Source organism: Phycodurus eques, chromosome 2 (assembly GCF_024500275.1).
Source record: "Phycodurus eques isolate BA_2022a chromosome 2, UOR_Pequ_1.1, whole genome shotgun sequence".
In the NCBI taxonomy this organism is placed as follows: Eukaryota; Metazoa; Chordata; class Actinopteri; order Syngnathiformes; family Syngnathidae; genus Phycodurus; species Phycodurus eques.
In genome coordinates this window covers 12888249-12915073 of record NC_084526.1, presented here as the reverse complement: position 1 = coordinate 12915073, position 26825 = coordinate 12888249, and positions in this window count along the sequence as shown.

Sequence of the window (26825 nt, the reverse complement as noted above, 5' to 3'; positions counted from 1 at the left end):
TCAGTTCATGGATGCCATTGTTCACATACAAATATTAAAGAGCTGAGTTCTGAGTCCGTTTGAGCTATGTTGCAATCCAAAACAGCAGAGCCTACCTAAGCACTTTCACATTCTCTTAGATGATTATATAGTATGTTGGCAGCCTGCGTTTTGACAAAACTGAACTATAACTAACATTACCTTCTGTGGACAATAGCAAATCCTTCATAGGAAGAAAATTGCCCTTAATGTCATCAATTAAATAAAAGGCATTCCCTCTCTCTTCTATAGATCTCTATAGAAACAGTATGTCCACAATGGTCTAGCTATCCATTTATGTTCTGTACTGCTTGTCCTCATTTGGGTCAAGGCGTAACTAGAGCATATCCCATCTGATTCATAAACCAGGGGGGGACCTTGGACTGGTCACAGGTCAAGTCATACATACACGCAAACAGCCATTCACATTCACGTCGATGGGCAATTTAGATCTAGTCTTCAACTCCATACAGAGACGTTCCCCATCGAGATTCAAACCTATATCTCCTTACTATGAGGCAAACATGCCAACCTCATGCCCTATCGTCCTGCTACAGAATGGTCTATTTGCTTGTAAATGTGATGTTAGTGCGGCGGCCATTAGCCTGTCGGTAAGTGTTTCACACAACACTCAATTGCCTTAATTGTTTCAATGTTCGCTGGTAGAATCCATACTCAGTGATCCATTCAAGCTTAAAGGGGAGCAAATTGTGATTAGTTGCTAATAGACACTTTTGCACCATTCACCCGAGTAAATCAACATAAACAAGGCTCTTTGTGTAAAAACAATTAGTTTGTTTCCTGCACTACTACCCTTTTTCCCGCCTTCTCTTTGTGTTTTACTTGACAGTACAAGTTGGTGATGAGTAATAGATGCCCAAACTTATAATGCAGTTTTATAATTTATTACGGTGTTTACTAAACAACAACAAAAATGATGGGAAGTGTAGGTCTCTCGAACTACACACCACACTGGAGGAATAGATTTCACTTTTGTGTGTGTTAAGCAACAGTAGTGTATTTAATATGAACAAACACATTTTATCTGGGTAATTTCCATTCTTTATTGCACTTATCTACCTCAATATATAGATCCAGAAGTAATGTGTCTGAGACCATGTTTCCAATCATCAGCTTTGACGATGTTAATATGTTATCTTGTATCCATCTTTCAGTTCACCTGGGCCGCGTTACATCTGCCTTTTTAATTGCCCGAGTTTCAATCCCTGCAGTGAAATTCAACACCTCATTAAAGGCTTCATTGGAACCTGAATAAGGCAATTAAAGAGGCGTTGCCATGGAGCTCTGTTGGCGGATATATCGATTGACTCACTGTGCTTGGATGAGTATGTGGCTCCCATCCATTTTCTTTTTGTGGTATTTCTATATGATGATGATTAATACACTTGTGAGATAGATTGTTTTTTTAATTAAGTCAGCTATTAAGCTTCCTAGTTTGATAACAAATAGCTGTCCAATGAAAGTTTGTACCTCCACTTCATGATTTTGACTTTTTAACATTGTCTTATGTACTGTTCAAAGCATGTACATAAACATCCATCCATCCATTTTCTGAGCCGCTTATCCTCGCAATGGTCACGGAAGTGCTGGAGCCTATCCCAGCTATCGTCGGGCAGGAGGCGGGGTACACCCTGAACTGGTTGCCAGCCAATCGCAGGGCACATATAAACAAACAACCATTCACACTCACATTCACACCCAGGGGCAATTTAGAGTTGTCAATTAACCTACCATGCATGTTTTTGGGATGGATAAATCAAGGTTGATATAATAACATACACTAGAAGCTGTACACAAGCACAATAAAGACCTTGTAAAGTGAATTCAGAGACTTTTTTTCAAAATATATTGTACATGTTTGAAGATATTTGGTGAAAACAAGTGTAAAGAGGAGATATAGCATTAAACTGTTTTTCCCCATTTCAGTTTTCTTGGTATTTTGGGCATAGGTAAAATGGCGCCGAGTGACTCACTTTATGCATGAGAATGAGTGGCCCCTCCCCCTCTATTTTAGATCTTAAGTGCCTTTGTGCAGTTAGCTAGCTACAGCTATGTCTACATCCCTAAAAATGCATCTTCCCTTCAGATTGCCCACAGTTGGTGGTGAAAGAGCGACAAAAAAAGTCAGATGAGACAGTCAGTGTGTGGACTGTTGGTATGGCTGCTTTTAGATCGCCTCGGTTTCGGCCATGAATGCATGCACATCATGGAGAGAAAGGCGGATAAGCGAGCAGGTGGCAAAAAACAAGTCACACTTAGGAGTTTTTGACCAGCTTGTTCAACAGAATTCTAGCGGGTGAGAAGAAGCCTGAGGAATGGAGGCAAAGTGTGGTGGTGCCCATTTTTAAGAACAAGGTTGATGTGCCGAGCTGTAGGAACGATAGAGTAATAAAGTTGATAAGCCACACAATGAAGTTATGGGAAAGAGTAGTGGAGGCTAGACTGAGGACAAATGTGAGTATTTGCAAACAACAGTATGGTTTCATACCCAGAAAGAGTACCGCAGATGCATTATTTGCGTTGAGGGTGTTGATGGAAAAGTACAGAGAAGGTCAGAAGGAGCTACATTGTGTCTTTGTAGATCTAGAGAAAGCCTATAACAAAGTATGATGTTCACAGATGATGGCGAAATTCGCCATTTTGAACTCAAAATAGGCCGTTTATATGAATCATATAGATCCGATGACTTTTTCTTTGGGGGGTGGGGGGTTGTCGCCATCACTGTCGTAATCATAGGCTGTTTCATACTCCTTAACTGCTGGCAGCTTGATCCATTCCACACATCCACCATCCACACACCGATGTAATTTCTGAATATTACTCCGCGGCGATCTAATATGCAAAAGCACACCGGCCTGAGGTTCTGCTTGTACGCTCGCGACCTGCTTTGGAGTCACAGGAGTTGACGGCACCAGAAATAAGCACTTCCGCTGCTTCAGCTGTTAATAAGTAACGGTACTTTTACAGCATTTCAATTATCTAAATGTCGCTCGCTACTTTTATTTATCAATTATTGCTTATTTCTTCGACTTTCGCATTGGGCGCCGTTTGCGCCAATGCAGTTTAAGCGCTAGTGACGTTTAAGTCTAGTTCACCAATCAAACGACAGAAAAAAGTCACATGACCTCACACAGCGTCTTCTCTTGGGCTCCCTGGGCATAGGTATTAACACTAGATAAGCCAGCCTGGCTGATTGTCGTGCTAACGTGGCAGCCATTTTGGGAAGGCCGTCGTTACTGTGAAGGCAACGGCGCGGTACTCGTGTTTACATTTAGACAAACAAAAACAACAGCTTTTATGTGTTGTAGTATTTGTCTGGCACTGTCTGCCCAAACAATTTCAGCCCACTTATTACTTGAGAAAACACCTTGCAGTAAAAAACATTTTAGTTTGTTATTTTTATTTTATTGATGTTCATGCTGTAGTTAACATAATCAGAAGTTACTCACTATTTACACAGTACTTGAGTAATTATTTCACTGTGTGCTTTTTACTCATACTCAAGTAATTTTTTGGAGGACTACTTTTTACTTTTACTTGAGTCACATTATCATCACGTAACACTACTCTTACTTGAGAACAATATTTGGCTACGCTACCCAGCTCTGAAGCGGACATCCTCTATTGTTACTCTTAAGGCTTCTTTATACTCGCACGGGCGGTGACCACGCTGACGTCACTGCGGCTGTCCCGCGCGTAGTTTGCCTTTATACTCGAGTGCAACACCCTCGCGCAGTTTTGAAAATGTACTGCAGTTCACCTCCAAGTCGGGGGTGTCGCTACGGCTGGTATTGGCTAGGACACCACAGGGTGGAGTTTCCTCTGCATTTTTTTTGCCATTTCTGGTAGCCGTTATTCCTTTCCTTTCCGTAACAAGGAACAAAGCAACAACAATGGTGACCATTTAATTAGGCTCCAAAATCGATCAAGAAGGTGGCGGCGTAGATGGTATGTAGAACCAAGGGGCAGGCTGAGTACATCATCACAGCATGTGACTAAAACGGACCAATCATGAGAGATGATTTCCGCGGCGTTCTACGCGCAGCAACAATTTTTGCCATATGCGAGTCAAGCTACGCAGAGGGGCCACCCGGTCCAATGCGTCGGTCACGTGATGCAATTACGGCCGTAGTCTGCCGTGCGAGCGTGGGAGTATAAAGAGGCCTTTACGTTTAAGCAACATTTTATGCACATCAGATCAGCCAGTGTCGTATTTGTTGCACTGGTCTTTTGTGTTTTCGTGTTGAGGTTGTGGTCCCAGCAGAACCGGGAAGCACACGTAACATCGGCGACAAGAGCTGATCCGCCAGTACATCTTGTATTAATTAGGAAATGCGGCTACAGTTATCTAATTAGTTTACGGATGTTAATGTTAAATGTATTAAGCGACAGAGCGATGTTAGGGATTATGTCACAAAACAGAATGAACTAACTTCAAATTCAGAAATGGCCCAAAAAAAACAAAAAATACTTAGTATTAATATTTTCCTGGAGGATGCATTTGGGATTAGCCTTTGAAATTGGTATTAGTAAAAAAAAAAAAAAAAAAAAGACATGAAACACAATGATTTTAGTCAATTCTTTTCCAGAATGAGTGCTTAAAGAGGAGGATGCTATTCATGTGGCACATCTTGAAGCAGGCATAAGGTGCAGGTGGAGATGGGCCTGGCTCAAGTTGGAGGCCAGAGCAAAAAAGCAAAGAAATTCGGCATATTTAATTTTAATCTTAAATATGTACATCAACATGTATTTGAGCGGTGTAAATAAATTGTTTTTCTGCTTGAAGTCTTCCAGATTGCTTAATTTGTTACAATCCAAATAATTCTCTTTGGGGGCCCGGGGATCCCCCCAGACACCACTACAATGTTAATGTTTTTTTTTTTTTCGTCCCTTTGGTGTTTGCATGTCTGTGATCTGCAGTGAAAGCAGGGAGCAGGTGGAGGAACAGTTAGAAAGGTGGAGGCATGCACTGGAAAAGAGAGGAAGAAGACAAACCGAAGTAAGACAGAATATATATGCATGAATGAGAGGGGTGGTGGGGGAAGAGTGAGGCTACAGGCAGAAGAGATAGCGAGGGTGGAGGACTTCAAATACTTGGGGTCAACAATCCAGAGCAATGGTGAGTGTGGTAACGAAGTGAAGAAACAAGTCCAAGCAGGTTGAAACAGGTGGAGGAAGATTTCAGGTGTGTTGTGTGACAGAAGCGTCTCTGTTAGGAAGAAGTGCAAAGTTTATAAAATAGTGGTGAGGCCAGCCATGACGTACGGATTAGAGACAGTGACACTGAAGAGACAACAAGAAACAGAGCTGGAGGTGGCAGAAATGAAGATGTTGAGGTTCCCTCTAGGATTGACCAGCTTGGATAAAATTAGAAATGATTTCATCAGAGGGAGGTCCAATGTTAGATGTTTTGGAGAGAAAGTTAGACTGAGCAAACTTCGATGACACACTGTGGGACCCCCTAACGGGACAAACTGAAAGGAAAAGAAGAAGATAGTCGTGGTATGGAAAAGCCCTGTGTCGACCCAATAGGATATATTTCAGCCGCCAGAGGCTTTGAACGGATCCACTTTTTTTTGTCACTGTTTGACATGAAATCCGACTAAACGTTTCCTGTTTTAGGTCAATTAGGATTCCCAAAATGCTACTAAATGCTAGAAAAACGAGAGGACAATTTTCCATTACTTTATTCAAAGTCATAATATACCTTACATGTCATTATTTCATCATTTCATGTCAGACAGGAAAAAAACGTATTTTTATTTTTATGGATGTAAATATCTGGTTTCAACTATATATTTTCACAGCACAAACATGTAATTATAAGTAGGGGAAAAAAAGATGCGAGACAAAGTAGCATCCATCTTTTCAAGGTCGTAGTAATAGTGTTTGATTGACAGCCGAGCGCAGGTGTGGAGCTACGTGGTGGCCAGGGGTGGCTGTGGCCACAGCAGACAGAAAGCCAGCCGCCTCAGCCACTCCACTGACGGGCTCGGTCACCTCACCAATGGGCGCAGCCACCCTGCAGACACCCCCAATGTAGTCTTTTTCCGGGCGAAAATTTTCAATCAGCAACTAACCCAAGCACTTTTTTGTTCGCTCAAATTTGGCATGGTTCTTACCAACACTCTTTTTAAGGTGTTTGAAATTTAGAAGACACTTATTTTACTTTACAGGGACTTAAATTCTTTGGCAGAACGTTACTATTAGATTGCTGGACTACTGAAATTATGGTGTATTCTGACTGGCTTTTTCTTTTGTCTGTAGTCCTCTCTGACTTCCTGGTTGGACTTTACGAACTGTGACCCAATCATGAAATAAGAAACTCATAGCAAAGGTGAAACACCATTCTTTTTTTTCTTCTTTTTTTTTTTTTATCCCTGAAAACAAATTGCCATGGCCTGAAATGCTGAATGTTTTCTCAATGTGCTTGCTCGCTGTGACTTAAGATGTGACTTAAGGTTAATTTGAGCCACACTCTGGGAAAGATGATTAATGGAATACCTATGCATTCTGATTGGTTCTCGCAGGTGATTTAAAGGTATAATAATCCTTTACGATATTGCTCTGTGGTTTCCAGACCATTAAAATAACACCGAGTGTGTCAGAGGAACACAAACAGTTCATTTAAAAAAGATTGCCGGCAAAGTGCTAGAAGTCCAAGGCAGGCACTGGGGAGCCATTGCCAAGGTGTCACTTCTTTCACTGTTTGCATGGAAGATGAATGGGAAACATTTACTGTGGCCCATATCTCACGCACCAAGTATAATTCACTTTTATGCATCCCATTTAATCTACTGTGGGTGGATACATTTACCTTGCAAATGAAAATGTTTTGCTTTTACAATAATTATTCAAAACAAAAACAGTGTTTCCATAATCAGAAAATGAGCTATGGTGTTAAAACTGTTTATGACTACCATAAGAGTAAAATTTATAAATACGATAAAATTAATTTTTTCCTCTGGCTCTGCAATATTTGCGCAACTAGAACTCCCTAGTTGTGTCACATACTATCTTACAAAACTGTCCAGCCAAAGAAAAAACTCACTCATGTTTTGCTTCGCCACACCCCTGAAATATAGACTGGCCAATCACAGCCAATCACACAAAAGAGGTCTGGTCTGGCACTTTCTTAGCTGTGGTCTCTTGGATTCAGTTACATTCTTTTTTGATATGGGTTCCACAAATCAAAACTAACTCAGATAAATGCAGTATCTGGATAAAGCTACAGAATGTGGTCCTCCATAGTCATTAAAAATTATAAGAAAATCCCCCCAAAAAAATAAAAAATCATCCAGTACGTCTTTGTTGGCTCCAAGGTAAGAAATGTGCTTGTGTTTCAACTCTGGTGTAATGGAATGCTGTTTTTAGCACGGTTTCAAGTTACAGTTTCAAGCCATGGTCAAGGTTTCAAATTAACATTTTAATTGCACCATGTATCACTAAAATACTTGTTTTGTCTTGTTTTTGAACATTGGAAATGTTTCCGGTAACTCGTTTCCGGTGAGGGGTTGGACTCAGCCAAGGCTGCCCTTTGTCACCGATTCTGTTCATAACTTTTATGGACAGAATTTCTAGGCGCAGCCGAGGCATAGAGGGGGTCTGGTTTGGTGGCCTCAGTATTGCATCTCTGCTTTTTGCTGATGATGTGGTTATGTTGGCTTCATCAAGCCGTGACCTCCAACTCTCACTGGAGCAGTTCTCAGCCGAGTGTGACACGGCTGGGATGAGAATCAGCACCTCCTAATCTGAGACCATGGTCCTCAGTCGGAAAAGGGTGGTGTCCCCTCTCCAGGTTGGGGTTGAGATCCTGCCCCAAGTGGAGGAGTTCAAGTATCTTGGGGTCTTGTTCACGAGTGAGGGAAGAATGGAACGGGAGATCGACAGGCGGATCGGTGCAGCGTCTGCAGTGATGCGGCCTTTGTATCGGTCCGTTGTGGTAAAGAAGGAGCTAAGCCAAAAGGCGAAGCTCTCGAATTTATCGGTCGATCTACGTTCCTACCCTCACCTATGGTCACGAGCTGTGGGTCATGACCGAAAGAACAAGATCCTGGATACAAGCGACCGAAATGAGTTTCCTTCGCAGGGTGTCCGGGCTCTCCCTGAGAGATAGGGTGAGAAGCTCGGTCATCCGGGAGGATCTCAGAGTAGAGCCGCCGCTCCTTCACATCGAGAGGAGCCAGACGAGGTGGCATCTGATTCGGATGCCTCCTGGACGGCTCCCTGGTGAGGTGTTCCGGGCATGTCCCACCGAGAGGAGACCCCGGGGACGACCCAGGACACGCCGTAGAGACTACATCCTTCGGCTGGCCTGGGAACGCCTCGGGATCCCCCCGGAAGAGATGGATGAAGTGACTGGAGAGAGGGAAGTCTGGGCGTCCCTGCTAAAGCTACTGCCCCCGCGACCCGACCTCGGATAAGCGGTAGAAAATGGATGGATGGAAATGTTCAGAAAGAAAGAGGATGAACAACACGTTGAAATCACTGAGACAGCAGTTTTTGTCTGCTCACTCAGACCTTCAGTCAGTCTTTATTGCAATTGTTCAGCCAACCACAAAAATAAAACGTGTTCATTTAGTAATGCAAGACAATGAAAATATATACAGAGACAGACAGACACCACCCACTGCACCATTGCCTCTATTTGTTTGTCTTGTTTTTGCATCAGTGCTTTCTCACTGTCAATATTAGCCCTGATTAGCATTCTGCATCAGTGGAGATAGCAACTGTGTCTGCAATCTGCTCAAATTCTCCAAATAGGATTCATTTTGTCTATAAAAGAAACACTTACTTGAAGTGTACAGCAGTGGGGTGGCCAGCCCACCCAACACTTGCCTTAGCCCATCCTATGAATACGTCCTCAAATGTCAAATGTCATATATTTTGTTGCCGTATCTGTTCAGACAAATCACACCTCAAAAGCTTTGTTAATTGCATTTTTTTCATACTGACAGTAATAAAATCTGTATAGCAATAACAACTCAGAATTGAATTAAAATACAATGCCTGCATCCATTCATTTCTACTTCTACTAAACATCAATGGGAGAGTCGGAGAATAATATGTCTGTCCACCTTGCCACCGGGGTCATTTTAGTCATAATTATTTGCAGTTCTGCTGGGAATTATATAACGCTTTGCAGCATATACTGTATCTCCCATTGCTTTGAGACGAGGGAATATGTGTCCCGAACTGGTGCCTGTCATCAATAAAAAGAGGATGGAAAGGTCAAGTTGTTTCCCTGGAGAACTTGTGGGTGTCATAATGAGCTTCATTCAAGCCTAGCACAGCTCATAGCCATCATATGAGCAGATTGCAGCTCTTTTAAGGCAAAAAGCATTCATAAAGTATATACTGTCTAGCAGAGGTGGGAGTAAGTCGAATATGTCCAAGTCTCCTGTGTCATCCCCGGGGCCTCACCAAGGAGGCATCCAGGTTGCATCCTAACTAGATGCCAGAGCCACCTCATTGATGTAGAGGATCAGTGGCTCGAATCTGAGCCCCTCCCAGATGACCAAGCTTCTCACTCTAACTGTAAGGGAAAGCCTGCAGAGAGAATCCGTGATCTTGTTCTTTTGGTCATAGGCCACAGTTTGTGACCATTCACTCGTGAATAAAGACCCTAAGATACATAAACTCAATACAGGATCTCTTCCTTGACCCAGAGACGGCACGCTACCCTTTTTCGATTGAGGACCAAGGCCTCAGATTTGGAGGTGCTGATTCTCATTCCAACCTTCACAATCTGCTGCGAACCGTTTCAGCGAGAGTTGAAGATCGCGGTAATACTAAGGTCACCAAACTGGAACCCCTCAATGCCTCGGCTGTGCTGAGAAATTCTGGCCAAAAAGGTAATGAACAGAATGAGTGACAAAGGGCAGCCTTGGCGGAGTCCAACCCTCACTGAAAACAAATCCCACTCACTACTGACAATGCGGAATCCAAACCAAACTCAGTCTCAATCGTATTCAGTTTTACGGGGACTGAAGAGTCTGTATTAAGGAGTCTGGTACCCCATACTTACCGAGCAAGACTGGGGACATGGTTGAACGAATTCACCAAGTCCACAAAGCACATGTAAACGTATTGGGCGAACTCCCATGCACCCTCCAGAACCCTGCTGAGGGTGTAGAGCTAGTCCACCCTGGTCTGCCAATCCACAGACAATGTCCCCGATGTACATGCGATGTTTCCAAGACGTATCAAGCAGGACATCCCCACAAAATCCAGAGCCTTCAGGAACTCTCATCCACCCTGGGCCCCTGCCACCTTTGAGACTTCAACTTCCCCAGACTCCGCTTCCTCGTAGGAAGGCGGGTTGGGGAAATTGAGGAAGTCTTTGACGAATTCTCCCCACCACCTCACAACGCCCGCGTAGAGGTTGGCACCGCCCCACCCACAATATACACAGTGTTAATGGTGAAATGTTTCCCCTTCATTAGATGGCTGATGGTGGAGCAGAATTTCCTTGAAGCCATTCGGAAGACATTCTTCATGGCTTCACCGAACTCCTTCCATGCCCAAGTGTTTGCCTCAGCGACAACCGAAGCTGCTTTCTGGTTGGCCAGCTCGTACCCATGAGCCCTCGGTTCTCCCTTAGAGATAGGGTGAGAAGGTCGGTCATCCGGGAGGGGCTCAGAGTAGAGCCTCTGCTCCTTCACATTGTGAGGAGCCAGATGAGGTGGCTCGGGCATCTGTTGCCTCCTCGACACCTCCCTGGTGAGGTGTTCCGGGCATGTCCCACCGGGAGTATACGTCCCAGAACACGCTGGAGAGACTACGTCTCCCGGCTGGCCTGGAAACGCCTTGGGATCCCTCCGGAAGAGCTGGAGGAAGTGGCTGTGGAGAGGGAAGTCTATGGTTCCCTGCTAAAGCTACGACCCCTTGACCTGACCTCGGATAAGCGGAAGAAAATGGATGGATGGATGGATGGATGGATGGCGGTTAGTTAAAATTAAGTAATCAGTAGCTAAGTTACTTTTTCATCGTAGCACTGGCAACACTGACCACATACCATACAATAAAATAATGTAATGTGTTCATACTTTAATTAAAAATAGTTTCCACTGCAACATGGGACGGTGGGGGGACTGGTAAGCACATCTGCCTCACAGTTCTGAGGACAATGGTTCAAATACCGGCCGCCCTTGTGTGGAGTTTGCATTTTCTCCCCGTGCCTGCGTGGGTTTTCTCCGGGCACTCCGGTTTCCTCCCACATCCCAAAAACATGCATTAATTGGAGACTCTAAATTGCCCGTAGGCATGACTGTGAGTGCGAATGGTCGTTTGTTTATAAGTGCCCTGTTATGGCATAATGACAAAATATAGTCTCTAGTCTCTTTTATTGTTTTCTCCCATAGTTTACTTCAATAGTTCTTTGTTCTTGTGTGACTTTTTAGCTAAATTGTTTCTTTGTTGTTTCTTTCCATCATAGTGTCTCGTAGCTGTGCCAACCTCCCTTTTCTCTCAAGGACAAGATGAGACTAGATGAGATAACTTTGTGTATAGGTCTTTCTTTTTACCTCATTCCCTTCCCATTTTTTCTGTTTCATTAGGCATTGCTTTCGCATGTGTCTCAGAGATGGGCAGAGACGCGGGCATCTGTAACCTCTCTTGACTCTCTCTCTCTATGCAAAGATAATATTAAAACTACAAAAGACAAGATTGTTTCCTGTTTTAATTTCCAAAACAGCCCTGCGATTGGCTGGCGACCAGTTCAGGGTGTACCTCTTGCACGACGATAGCTGGGATAGGCTGCAGCACGCCCGCGACCCTCGTGAGGATAAGCGATATGGAAAATGAATGAATGAATGATGCATCATGGGATTTTGGTTGATGTCACACATTATAAACATATAGTTATTGAATTTTAAAAAATCCATGTTTTTATTCCTTGTGGTGCTAATACACAAGGAAAACGAGAGGTCCTTTGGCTTGCAGAAGTATTGTAGGCGAGATTGAGCAATCACAAAGACGTACACGCTTGTGGCTAAAACAGCTGGAAATATTTTTTCTTTAGATTACCAGAAGTTCGGTACATCGTTTTGTGCAAGTAGTAAACTTTGTACAGTCCCACGTTATAGTGTTTTCTTCAAACAAAAAATGTATGAGAAAAATATCGTATTTCATTAAAAACTAGTTCATATATTTTGAAGACATTTTAACATTTTATTGAGAAAAACAGATTTTATGAAGAAACATTTCCTATTTTATCAAGAAGAAGTACAAATATGAGAATTTCTCATTTTTTCTAGCAAAGAAGTTGGAATATTGTAGGTGCATATCAAACGAGTAAGCTTCCGCAATTCACGATTTGTCCAACCTCACACATTACAGGTGATGCTGACAAAAGTAGCGGCGTCACACCACTGCTGTTGTGTCTTGTAATCTGAATGTGTTAACTTGGTAAGCCGACGGCGAAAAAGTGCGTTACTGTACAGTTGATAGAGTTGTCCGAGTGTGGGCTCATAACTCGACGGAGAGCCCCATTTCAAAAGGTTGCAAGGCAAGCAAGCGTGACAAGAATCAAGCAGCATGTCAATAAGGCAGCGCTCGGAGAAGTAATGGCTGTCTGCGCTCATTTTGAAGGTGACTTTGTTTTACTAATGGCCGTCACAAGGCCCTGTGTTGAAACTTGAATTGATTTGCAGTCACATTTTCTCTCTCTTGCTCTTAAAAGCCATGCATCAGTTAGTGGTGCGCCTACACCAACACCAAGGTCATTTTCAAAGTAAGAATGATAGAGTCTGACATTAAACCTGTTGCCTGCAAATGGGCAGATGCTTTCCTCCGGAAAGTGGGTTGCCAAGTGTCTGCTTTTATCACCTCGTGGGGCTCAGGTGAGAAGATTTGGCCGACTTGTGCGGGGAAATTCCCTGCACATTTAGCCAATGCACACTCGCTCTTATGCATGATCATTAGGTGCACAATGGACACTGAGCTCGGGACAAATCTGTTTTGCATTCAAGTGTAGATGGCATAATACAGCTGCTACAACTAGGTTCATTATTTTTTTCGCCTGTTTTTTTAAAATTAAACAAGCATTCATTTCTACTTTTATTTATATTTTTTACTTCTGACATACCACTACTTTGACCTTGCTCACCCCAATGTTACACTATTTGTACAGCTGCTAGAAAATTCTACAATGCAATTGTAATATATTTTCCTCAGTGTAAAATGTCAACTTACATGTAGTTTATATTTTCTATTTTTCTATTGTACCGTATTTTCGCGACCATAAGGTGCACCGTATTAAAAGGCGCAGTCTCAGTTAGAGGGTCTATTTCTGTATTTAACACATACATAAGGCGTACCGTATTATTGGGCGCAGGCATGGTAAAACATACGCTAGCTTAAAACATACGCTAGCATGCATGTTAGCGTATGTTTTTAAAAAGGTGAGTTCGGTTCTACTTTATTGAAGTATTTAACAATGTAATCACGTTATTTTCAATAATCAATCCCCATCCACAAATACATCAAAGTCCTCTTGTCAATCCACCAAAGTCATCTTCTGTATCCGAAATGAACAGCTGGGCAAGTTCTCCATCAAACATGCCGGGTTCCCTCTCGTCATTGTCGGAGTCAGTCTCGTTGCCGGGGGGCTGTTCAGCAATGATGCCGGCGTTTTGCTGCTTCCTCCGCTTGCGAACCATGGATTTGTTGATCTTGAATTCTCTCACGGCTGCTCGATTCCCAAGTTCCTACGCGTAACTGATAGCTTGCAGTTTAAACTGTGCTTCGTAAGCGTGTCTCTTCGTAGGTGCCATTTTCGGAGGTCCTTAGCCAAACCCATGTTGTTTTGCACAATGCACATACCGGCGCTATATACCTACTGGGGGCGTGCCTTTAGCGTCCTCTTTCACGCGCACCCTTCCCCCTTTAACGTCCGCATGCTGTCCTCAGTCACGTCCGCTTTTCCTCTATATAAGCAGCGTGTCGGCAGGAAATGCTCCCAGTCAGTCAAGCGGCGCGCTCCTCAAAGTCATACAACAACATTTACAGATTTTGGAACTCGGTGCACACATAAGGCGCGCCGCATTATAGGGCGCCCCGTCCATTTTGGAGAAGTTTTAAGACTTTTAATTGTGCCTTATAGTCGTGAAAGTACGGTACTTCTCACGTCCCGCTACTTTATGTTCCTTTATTTTGTATTGTTATGTTACAATTTGTATTTTGTGTATTTACTTAGTGTTATTATTTTTTTTTTCTTGATATATTTTGCACTACGTTCACATTAGAAAATTGGGGTTGAACCAACTAGTCAACAGGGTGACTCTAATTAATGCTTCACATCGACATTTAAAAAAAAAAAAAAAAAAAAAACTCATCTTAAAACCCATTTTTCTTCTTTGGCTTTCAACTCAGCATGAGACCATGCATTGTTTTAGTGTTTTATTGTTTTTAGCATTGTTAATCATTTATTGCTTGAATTGTCCTATGTTTAACATTTTTATAGGTTTGAGTTAAACATAATCTACAGCACTTTGTGTGCATCTGTGGTTGTTTTTAAAGTGCTCAAGAAATAATGTTGAGTTGAGCACGTTGGCATCCTCGTGGAAGGCAAAGTGAGAATTTCATCTTACAAGGCCAACATGTTTATTGTTCATACGATCATAAACATTTTAAATATTGAAATAAAGACACACTTTGCTTTAACATCCCATATTTTAATGTATGTAATATATAGTATATTCGCAATAATCTCTGTATGTGTCAGCCACTTGAAAATCAAACCTTGAAATAGACACCACCATTCATTCTTAGGACGAAAAGGCAGTAATTGTCATATAGTAGTGTTCACATATGGACATCAGACTCAGTCAACTGGTGAAGCCCATGTGATTTCTGTTGCTAAGCAAAACCACCGCACCCACTGAAGTATCTGAACAGTCTCCAAGCGACATTAAGTGTCGAGTCTTACTAGTAAATGAGTTCCCTGCACAATATTAGAGATGGTTTTACATTATGTGGAGATGTTTGGTCTTTTTCAGTCTTCATGAAGGTTAAAATCAAGATGCTTTGCTTAAACCATCTCCAAGTGTAGACCTTTTTACTTCAAATAATGACCGCCACTCTAATAGCTGCCCTATCTCAATTAATCGTAGGGTGGGTCATCCACTTGAAACAAATAAACAGTCAAATCATCAGCAAATAAACAGATTTTCACATTAGAAAGTGTGTGGAGATTTTTTCATTTGCCATGGTGCTTGCTCCTCAACCTTGTGCGCATCCATTTTCAGATTACTCGTTGGGAGAATACGAGACAGACCGAATTTGAAAGGGAACACCCACAATTTAGGGTTGCTCCTCCCAGAGCGTGTATCCGGAGTGAAGGTGCATCAATGACAGGCTTAAGCCGATCGACGGGAGAATCTGCAGCTGCGCACCTTTTCCCTCTTACTCGCATGGGAAATTCAAGGCCTATATGAGGAAATACAGTAGTTAATTAATATAAATAGGAATAAATGATGTACTCTTTAAAATGCACAGGTTAGAGATTGAAAAGAGAGAACTTTCATAAGAAGAGCGCTTTGATTCACAGTTATGGTGTGTTGTGATCTTTATTTGATTTTTTTCCGGATTCATTTCTCCATTATAGGAAACAAGTGTTTCACTCCATCTGTCAATTCCAATAAAACATGAGTGCCATTGCTTGCTTCACAAGATAACCAAGGCGGTTGTCAATCAGGAGACAACAAATGGATTGTAATTGTAAAGTTAAAACATTAAAGGCATTTAACACCTCCAAACAATGAGTTAATCAATTAGAAATCAGGCTAGGCTCCTGAGTTCTGCCCTTAACCTTTATTGCTCATTTTATTCCGACATTTAGGACAATTGAATGCACCTGACTATGGTAACAATTTGGGGAAGAGCCACTTCTGTTCCAATTGCACAAAGTGATGTCCTTGAAGGCGTGCTTGGATGAGTTGGGTGTGGAAGAAGCCCAGCAAACATCTTCGGAATGAACTAGATTGGATTTTGTGAACCAGGTCGCCCACTTCCTTTGTACATAAACTGTTGTTGGGACTTACTATGCTCCTATAGGACTTTACTGTTATTCTCCCTTTAATTGTTTTGTCTTTTGAATGTTACATTATAACCATGTGTCTCATTCCTTTTTCTCTTACCAGTGTTCTAGATCAGGGGCTCTCAAAAATTCTACACCAAGTACCACCTACAAATATATTCAGCTCTCCAAGGACAACCATTATGATCAACCTTAAAATACAGTAAATAAGACTAGATCTTTATCAAAAACCAGGCAGCGGTTTTACGTCTAAAAAGTATATTTTGTATTTATTATTGTAAGCCACTGTTACATTATGCACAGTTTGACTTGACAATATAGGAAAAGAGTTCAAAATGATTACACGCAAGTGTATTGTAGTTAAAATTTAAATGCAACTGAACTGTACTTTACAAAGACACTGCACTATATTAAGAACTGTTTATGTCATTGTAACATGATGCACAGTTTGAACATTTAATTCAGTGATTCTGTTGCATCCCAATAGAGGGAGCCTGTGTACCATTAGTGGTACTCATGCCACACTTTGAGATGACATTTGTCCACTTACTTTTTCGCCTTAACATCCCTCCTTTCTTGCTCTTTTCTGTCAGCGTGTGATAGGTGACCTCCTTCGTTTCATTGGTAGCAGAAGGTAGCTTCACTCCGAGGACGAACAAGCGCAGACATAATGAAAGCTGACTATTAGAGGTCGGGAAGGGCACAATTCTCTGTTGTGAACCACTTTCCATTTTGTCATATATGGACAAAAGCAGCAATACGTTTCTTTCCACGCTAGCTAATTGTAGTATTACAGTCCTACTGAAACATTTTTAATAATTGCATTACAAGAATGAAGTTGTAATGTTCTGCGAATTCATGTTTTTCTTTCATTTTTTTGGACAATTAAGTTGCATTTTCACAGAAAACTTTATATTTTCTCAAAAATATGTTCCCCAAAGGCACAGTGGGCGACTGTTTAGCACGTCTGCCTCACAGTTCTGAAACCCGGGTTCAAATCCAACCTCGCCTGTGTGGAGTTTACATGTTATCCCCGTGCCTGAGTGGGTTTTCTCCATGTACTCCGGTATCCTCCCACACCCCTAAAACATGCACTGTAGGCTAATTGAGGACTCTAAATTGTCCATAGGTGTCAATGTGAGTGCAAATGGTTGTTTGTTTATATGTGCTCTGTAATTGGCGACCAGTTCAGGGTGTACTCCGCCTCTTGCTCGAAGTCAGCTGAGATAAGGTCCAGGACGCCCGCAAACCGATTGAGGATAAGCGGTATGGAAAATGAATGAATGAATGAATGTTCCACCCCAAAAAATCAATTTTTTCCCCAAATCTTTTGATAAATTAGTGGTATTTTATCAAGAAAGACAAATCTCAATTTTGAGAAGAAAAAAAAATAATCAAGAAAAAAGTCAATGTTACAAGATAAAAGTTCTTTAAGTTTAGAGATTTTTTTTTAAACAAGGAAAAGGTCTCAATTTAAAAAATATATATTTTTCCTTTGGCTAAAGTTGTTTTTTCTCTCAAAAACGTCGTGTTTTCGAAAGTAAAAATCGTTATACTGTTATGAAAATTATGTAATATGTCTAAGAAAAAGATGTAATTCAAATCGAAAAGTTATTTTGGGTTATTTTGTTATTTATTTTATTTTAATTAATTTTTAGTCTTATTAGAAAAAAGTTATTTTATCAAAAGAATCATTAAATAAAGTTAATTGTAACAAAATAGTTCAGAAAAAAAGTTTTTGGAAAAAGAAAAAGTCATAATTTCATGAGAAAAATCACATGATAAAATGATTTGTAATCTTAAAACTTGTTTTCTCTGAAATAAGTCTCAATTTTACACAAATAGTCCTAATTTGATGAAAAATAGTTCTAATTTTACAAACCCAAGAAATAGTAACCCTTTTTTTGACAAAATAAGCTGCACTGTATTTTATCAAGAAAAACATTCAACTAAAAGACAGAAGTTTTCTCAAGAATACAAGAGTAAAGTTACTTTACTCAAGAAAAAAAGGTGTAATGTTAAGAAAAAAATATTTAATCAAGAAAAAAAATTGTAATTAAGAATCAAAATTTATTTTATCAAGAAAAATGCCGTAATCTACCTAAAAAGAAAGTGGTGGCAACTTTTTAGCTCTTTCACACACTGAAAAAAATTACTTTCGATTGCACATGATTAAAACGTGGTAAACTGACGTAATTCCCCGCTTTTCCACAAAAATAAATATATAAAGTAGCTTTGTCTGTCAGTTTAACACATTTTTATCATGTTATGCAAGCCATATACATGTTCTAATTAAGTAAATTAACTTTTTTTTTTCAGTGCATGATTAAAATTTCTGAACACGTACACATTTGTTTTCCATTCCAATGAGAAATTTATTTTTTTATTTTTTTCCACCAGAAACTCTGGGGAAGAAAGACAGATACGAGAGGTTTTCCTCTGTATGCCATGTTAAAAAAGATTTTGCTTTGAGAGTCGTACAACTTTTAAATAGTTCTTCCTCCAAAGCGCTGAAGAAACTACATAAGAGAGAAGAGACATCAATAAAAAGTCGATGGAGGTCAACATGTACAGCCAAGTGATCATCAGGGCTTCTGAGTGTGACCGCCGACACCCCATTTGCAATCATTATGCAGACAGTGCGACACCATTGGACATCCAAGCACACCGGAGAGATTTTCATATTTTCCATTAGTTGTTTTTCAATCATCATTTTATCCATCTCCAACACCAAGAGAGAGACAAATGTTGAATGTACATCTCCATGCGGTTTAATCCCTCACCTTACAAATGTGTTTGACCACAAAAGGGTACCTTTCCGCACCCTGTCCGAGTATAACTTGGGAAACTGGAGTAATTCCCATCTGTCCCGGCTACGTCTTGTTGGTAAGCCACAAGCAATTTGCCTACCCAAGCCAGTTATTGCTTTGCGCCCGAAGTCTCACTCCAGTCGCCGAGCGCTCTTATGAGTCCCCAGCTGCATATTCAAATCTGGAAAATTGCGCATCAGACATGGAAATGGAGGGAATTGGGACTGCAAAGTCTTGAGATGCCGACGAGAGGCAGCGAAGAACTTTCTGTAATGGCTAAAAGTCCTCATTTCATCATCATACTACAACACAAATGTTGCTTTAGTATATCAAGAAAGCTATGAATCATGCACCATTATGGAAAAAAAATCATTTTTCAATCTACACGTACCTCTGGATTTATTTATTTCAAATGTTAATCTACAGGAGGAAAAACACAACCTCTTAATAATAATTTGGTTTTTATTGTTGTATTAAATGTTTACAAAAAGCGCGGCAAAATATTCAAAATTTCGTACTGACAAGGAGGATAAAGTAAAATATTACAATAATTATTTTTTATTTTTCATGAATTTAAAAAAGAAAAAGAAAGCTACGATGGCATAGTACTGCAATATTCCAATTTTAGTCTTTTTTTTTTTGGTAATGTGACAACTTTTATTTTAGCAACAGAGAATAAAGTTAGGGTTAGGGCTATAACGACTACAAAAAAAAAAAAAATCTGTAAAAGTAGGATTCATTGTGTCATGACAACCTTGACCAACCTTGAAATATGACAGATTGTTTCTCATAACATAATATCTTTCTAATACTAATAATGCCACTAAAAATACCTCCAAAATATATTCACGAAAAATGTTGTTTGCATTTGCACATTTAAAAAAATACAACTTTAACATTGTTACTTCAGTATAAGCGGCACGGTATCCGACTGGTTAGAGCGTCCGCCTCACAGTTCTGAGGACCTAGGTTCAATCCCCGGCCCCGCCTGTGTGGAGTTTGCATGTTCTCCCCGTGCCTGTGTGGGTTTTCTCCGGGCACATCCCAAAAACATACATTAATTGGAGACTCTAAATTCCCGTGAGTGTGAATGGTTGTTTGTTTGTATGTGCCCTGCGATTGGCTGGCAACCAGTTCAGGGTGTACCCTGCCTCCTGCCCGATGACTGCTGGGATAGGCTCCGGCACGTTCGCGACCCTCGTGAGGAGAAGCGGCTCAGAAAATGGATGGATGGATGGACTTTATTATAACAATATTACCAATGAAGTTCGTTTATTTAAAAAAAAAATATTCTCATAATATTACAAATATAACTTTATTACTTATTAACAATTTATAGATATTTTTTTAAACATAACAACCTTATGACAGTATAATATTTTTCTCACAGAGATGCGAGTTTTCTCTCACTCATTATTTTTCCCTCGGAATATTAGAACAATTTTTTGTCTTTTATGCATGTTCCAAATATTATTCCTTTGTAACAGTTATCATAAAGCGTTTTGCAATGTATCAAACACAGGTGATGATTGAAAATGGTAACGCTCACAACAAACACTCTTTGCGAAACATCCATCCATCCATCCATTATCTGAGCCGCTTATCCTCACAAGGGTCGCGGGAGCTTATCCCAGCTATCATCGGGCAGGAGGCAGGGTACACCCTGAACTGGTTGCCAGCCAATCGCAGGGCAGATATAAAACAAACAACCATTGGCACTCAAATTCACACCTATGGGCAATTTAGAGTCTTCAATTAACCTACCATGCATGTTTTTGGGATGTGGGAGGAAACCGGAGTACCCGGAGAAAACCCACGCAGGCACAAGGAGAACATGCAAACTCCTCACAGGCGGGGCCGGGGATTGAACCACGGTCCTCAGAACTGTGAGGCAGACGCTCTCACCAGACGGCTACCGTGCCGCCTCTTTGCGAAACAACTTAATTTAAAAAATAATCATAATAAATCCTATAAGGTCCAAATAAAGTGGAAGTGACCTGTGGAGGCCTTTTCATATCCACTTGAGGTCACCTTCCATTTCCTGTCCGAAGGAATGCACTATAATTGTGAAGGTTACAACAGAGCAGGGGGGGAATAAAAATGACAAGGATGAGGCCGCAAAGACCTGCTGTGCACTCGATAAAGCTCAGGTAAAACCGTTATTATTAAAGAGGCAGGCAGGTCATACTTGGATTAGGGTGGGCAAAGCCAATCAAAAGCAACATCCTCATCATCCATGCTCACGTGCTAGAGTGGGTTTGGTCATCCCGGGGGTGAACTGAATGACAGTGAAGTTGATTCATAGCCCATGCTCGATTCAAATGATTGAATTGAAAAGATATTTCACTAGATGTAATATTTTGCTTCCCTCTTTTAGTGACAAGTCTTTAAGTCTTGCTTTTCCTCACTCGCTTTTTCTTTTCTCCCTGCCAGTCTTTTCATTTCTCTTCTTCATCTCTCGACACAAAGGTCTTGCCAAACAAATCTGGCATAGCTGCTAATTGCCAACTCAGCCCAGAACGATACAAAAATATCAAAGAGACCTTTCCCAGTGTGGAGAATGACAATGTAGATTAGCCTGCGTGTGTGCGTGTAAGGAAAAGAAGTCTTTCATATTGTAGCGTGTGGAATTGATATTCAAAGCTTCTCTTCCTTGCAAGGCATGTTAAATTATGGAGAGGCAGCGGCATGTGACGTAGATCCGCCTTTTGATTGTTAAAAAGTGACTTTGACTGTCACCTTGCATGTGAAAGGTGCTGTGGAAATCACTAAAGAATTATCCTCAGACATGCCTACATGCAGTGACAAAGAAGAGCAAAGATAAAGGCGCTTACACACTGCATTCGGTTTCTGCGGGGTAGGACTAGAGATGCAACATTTAATCGATTAATCGACAACTCTTTTGATAATTGATGAATTGTTTAGAGACATTGTTAAACTAAAACATTTTCAAATCCTCAGAATTTCAGTTTCATTTATGTAGTCCTCCAGGAAAGCAGACTATTGTTGTGTTTAATCAAACAATTACATTTGCAAACATCTGCTTTTACTTTGGAGAACAATGATCATCATTTTTGCCCATTTTCTAACATGTTGTGGACCAAACCAGTAACTGAATCATGACTTTATTTTTTAGTCTGTGCATTTTCTGCAGTCAATTTGAAATAACTTCCTCTTTTGAAGGGGAAGAATTTTTGTAAGTTTTTTTTAGCTAATTCATTCATCAAAAATATATATGTATCGACAGATGAATCGATTATCAAAATAATTGTTAGTTGCAGCCCTAGGCAGGACACAGCACAATGCAGGGATGACGTGGCACAGCACAAGTTTGCCCATATTTGGCGGTAGTTGTGAATCGACCCAACAGGAAGTAACCACAATTGTGCCTTTTACCGCTAGTTTTGAATTAGATGAATTTTTTCTTAAATAAAGACATGGACGGGGAATCTCTTGCTTCTCAGAATCTGTTGCATCAAGTTCGTTAATGCTCCTTGAACCACATGCCTCCATGTCGCTGCTGGCTTTGATTTTTTGGGGCTTTATATAACACCCAAAGATTTCAAGCAATCGAGATATCAATCACAGTTGATTTTACTTCCCTCTATTTACACCTTTGTTTATGGCATGTTGTCATCTGCGGCGTTTGAAAAAGTAAAAAGCTTATTTTGACAAGGGAGTACAAAGTACAGATATCGACATCTGTCGTCAAATGTTGGGTGTTTGATGAAAAGTGGTCAGAAAATTAAACACTACGTCCAGTACAGTACCTGAAAAACTATTTAAGTTCAGTAACGAAATATTGTTACTTGGTTACTTCCCACAACTGTTCATGAGAGAAAGAAATCATGATAATGGCAACAGCAAATGGAGGGAAAAAAATGACAAAGGTTCAGCGGAGGCAGTGTGGACTTATAATGAATGTAATCTGCATTTAGATGGAACTAGGCCATCCCTTGTATGCTTTTACTGCCTCTGATTACACATAACACTGCTGGATTTGTTTTTTTTTTTTGCTTTTGTTTTTTTGGGAAGGGGGGTCGGGGGATGCTCAGAAATGGTTTCTTGAACAGAGGTGGGCACAAAGAAATAGCAAACACATTAGAAACTCATGTGACATTGCATTATAACCAGTGTTGGGTCGCCTTTCATGTGAGAGGCATCAATGTCCTCTTTTAAATACTGAGGTGTCTTGTATTTTAAAAGTCCCGTATTTTGCCAACCAGTATTTGGGATGTAATATTGCCTCTTTGTTGCATCAGTAAACATGTGAAATATGAATTAAAATTGTTCACGCATTCCTGAGTTCCAGACGTTTTTCTGCAGAGAGGCCTGAAATCAGGTCGTTCATTATCTTTACCGTTTTATCCTCAAAAGGGTCGCGGGCGTGCTGGAGCCTATCCCAGCTATCTTCGGGCGAGAGGCTGTACAATTGAACACTGTGTATACAGTGTTCCTTCGTTTTTCGCGGTTAAGGGGGACCAGAACCCCATGCGAAAGGTGAAAAACCACGAAGTAGCAAAAGTTATTGCGAACACAACAGCGTGGACGAGACTGGCGAGACACAACAAGGGAAGATGTTTGGTGAGGCTGCGATGATGCACAGCCAATCAGCTCACGGGATAAATCCACTCGTGCTCCCATTGGTCGATGTCGCGCCGGGAACCAATCACGCGCCTCGTATGAGTGCACGTACAGCACAGGCTGTAACCTAACCTAACCCTAACCCTAACCCTAAACCCGCAAAGTACTGAAGCCGCAAAACGTGAAGCGCAAAGTGACGAGGGAACACTGTAATACTTCTTCAACCCCAAGTACAGTGAACAGTGAGAGAGAGAGCGAGAGAGAGAGAGAGAGAGAGAGAGAGAGAGAGACCACTTACACTAATGGGAATACACTCGTCCACGCTTGAAGCTATTGATTCCAGTGAAACCATCACGAATGCATCATCCTCAATTCTCTGCTCTCCTGTGTTGGACAAGGGAATATACAACTAGCCAGCAACCCAGTTGCTCTTCCAATAAGCCAGAATTTTAGACTTGTATGATAGACAGCATGGCGAATTTGTGGTTAGTAAGTGTGCTGCACAGTTAAGGGGTTCTGGGTTTGAATCTCGGCTCGGGCACTCCTGTGTGGAGTTTGTATGTTCTCCCCGTCGTTGCGTAGGTTTCCCTCCACATTCAAAAAATAGGCCTGTTAGGTTAATTGAAGATTCTAAATTGTTCATAGGTGTGAATGTGAATGGTTGTTTGTTTGTATGTGCCCAGCGATTGGCTGGCAACCAGTACAGGCCGCCCAAAGTCAGCTGGCATAGGCTCCAGCTCACCCGCAACCCTAATGAGGAGACGCGCAATAGAAAATGGATGGATGAAATAGTCCGCACTTTGTTAATTATGATGGTGATGAACAACATTTGTATCACAATCTATGCCCATATTTTATTCTTGTTAGTAGGCTATTTATTTAATTTTTATTTTTTTTTTTTTAGGTAATTTTAATCGTTCATTAGTTGTTGAGGTGCTTTGGCACAGCTCGACTCTATTGAGTGTTGTCAGTTGTATTAGTTTTCATAGGTAGAAGTCTACCCACCAAAAAACAACTTTTTATGCGGGACGAGTTCACATAACCTTGTTTCTCCCAATAGGGATGGACACCTGAACTTTTTGATGGTAATAATATAGTAGCGACTATTGATTATGGGCTGGCGACAAATTGTACCCTTGAGGATACGGGTTGTCAGATTGCGGCCGGATGCTGTAATTTCACTCAGGTTTGAAATCAGGAACGTTATTAGACTGTTTTTGTCAGTAGTTAAACAACTTTCAGAATGTAGATTTCCATGTTTGTTCATAGCCTTATAGGATGAGATCCTGCCCCAAGTGGAGGAGTTCTTGGGGTCTTGTTCATGAGTGAGGGAAGAATGCAACGGGAGATTGACAGGCGAATCGGTGCGGCGTCTGCAGTGATGCGGAATTTGTATCGGTCTGTTGACGTAAAGAAGGAGCTAAGCCGATAGGCAACGCTCTCAATTTACTGGTCGATCTACGTTCCTACCCTCACCTATGTTCACGAGCTGTGGGTCGTGACCGAAAGAACAAGATCCCGGATACAAGCGGCCGAAATGAGTTTCCTCTGCAGGGTCCCCTTAGAGATAGGGTGAGAAGCTCGATCATCCGGGAGGATCTCAGAGTAGAGTCGCTGCTCCTCCACATCAAGAGGATCCAGATGAGGTGGCTGGGGCATCTGATTCGGATGCCTCCCGGTGGGGGCACGTCCCACCGGGAGGAGACCCCGGGGACGACCCAGGACACGCTGGAGAGACTACGTCCTTCGGCTGGCCTGGGAACGCCTAGGGATCCCCCCGGAAGAGCTGGAGGAAGTGGCTGGGGAGAGGGAAGTCTGGGTGTCCCTGCTGAAGCTACTGCCCCCGTGGCCGACCTCAGATAAGCGGTAGAAAATGAATGGATGGATGGATGGCTTCTCGCCTATAGGGTGATGATACCCCAAGACACACATTTTCCTACAGTGTTGAAGTTGCCACCCACTTTAATAGATCTTTAATTTATCCTTTGCCTCACTGGGGTGGTGGGTGAGCTGGAGACTATTTAGCTGACCTATGTGTGGGTTACAGCACAACAAATGAAAGATAAAGTAGTATTCACATTCACAGTGATGGACAAGCCAGAGTACCCAGTGGAAACGGCTGTAAGCACTAGCAGAACATATAATGCCCACACAGGAGGGCCGGATTTGAACCCAGACCATGCGTTTGCCGTTAAATTAATACAAGAGGAATAATGTGCTGCTTGATAGTGCCGGTTTTGCTGTAACCTTCCGATAAAAGGGTTTCTCTCTCCTGCACTTTGTCAACCAGTGACTCAGTCTTTGTTCACCTGTCATCCTCTTTTTCATACACCATCTCTCTATCTCCAACCCCCCGGCCAGTAGTTTTTCCATCAGAGAGAGAGAGAGGGGCCAGACACGCAGCTATCCTCGGAGGGCTAGACAGTGTCTGACAGCTCAGTGCTTGTTATCCAGGCCAGATATAGTGGCGACACGTTCGATTCCAGCCGTGCAAGGAGATGGTGAGACACTCCACACGGACTATATAAACAGCGGGGGCGCTCATCAGATCTTGAAAGCTTCCGTCAGTTTGGAACATTCCGACACGCTTCTACTCCTATTCTCCTGTCTTTTCATAAAATTTCAATACTATTTATTTGGGTCTGGGAACACTGGCTTAATGTGTCTATTCAGGATACTGTACATAGAAAACATTGCATTTCTTCATACATTGTTGTTGTTTGTTTACTCATGGGAGATGCCTCCATTGGTTCAAATGCCTTTTTAGAATAATAATAAATATTATATATGGTTTGCAACATGTTGTGCTCATGAAAAAGTAGGCTTGGTTAAAATAATATATGTAATAATGTATGTCAAGTGAAACTGGACTTTAAAACCAGAAAAAGGATTATTATGGAGAAATGAAGTGAAATTGAGGCAGACTGGGGAGAACTAATTAATCATTTTACTAAGAATAAACATGGACGTACACAATATTGTGGAAGAATCACATGTCAGAGTCTACCGAAACACTAATCATAATCGATCATCTTTAATATTGTGCTGGGGACTCGTTTCCAACAGGTGCTAAGTCTAACACTTTAATTCTTTTTTTTTTTTTTTTTTTTTTTGTCCTGTTCAGCTCTCAGGTGAAGCAGAATAGAGGATCTGTATCTGGGGGAAGACAAAAACCGGAACACACACCCATGACAGTATCCCTTTTATGCCGGAACAGTTTTATTGTGTCACAGTGGAGTTTTTAAGATGTCGCTGTGGTCTCTATTATAACGGATATTTATTTAGAATCAGAGTCGAGAGGGGAGTGAGAAAAGAAGACAAAAGACAAAGCACTAACTGCAAACAAGATGAGA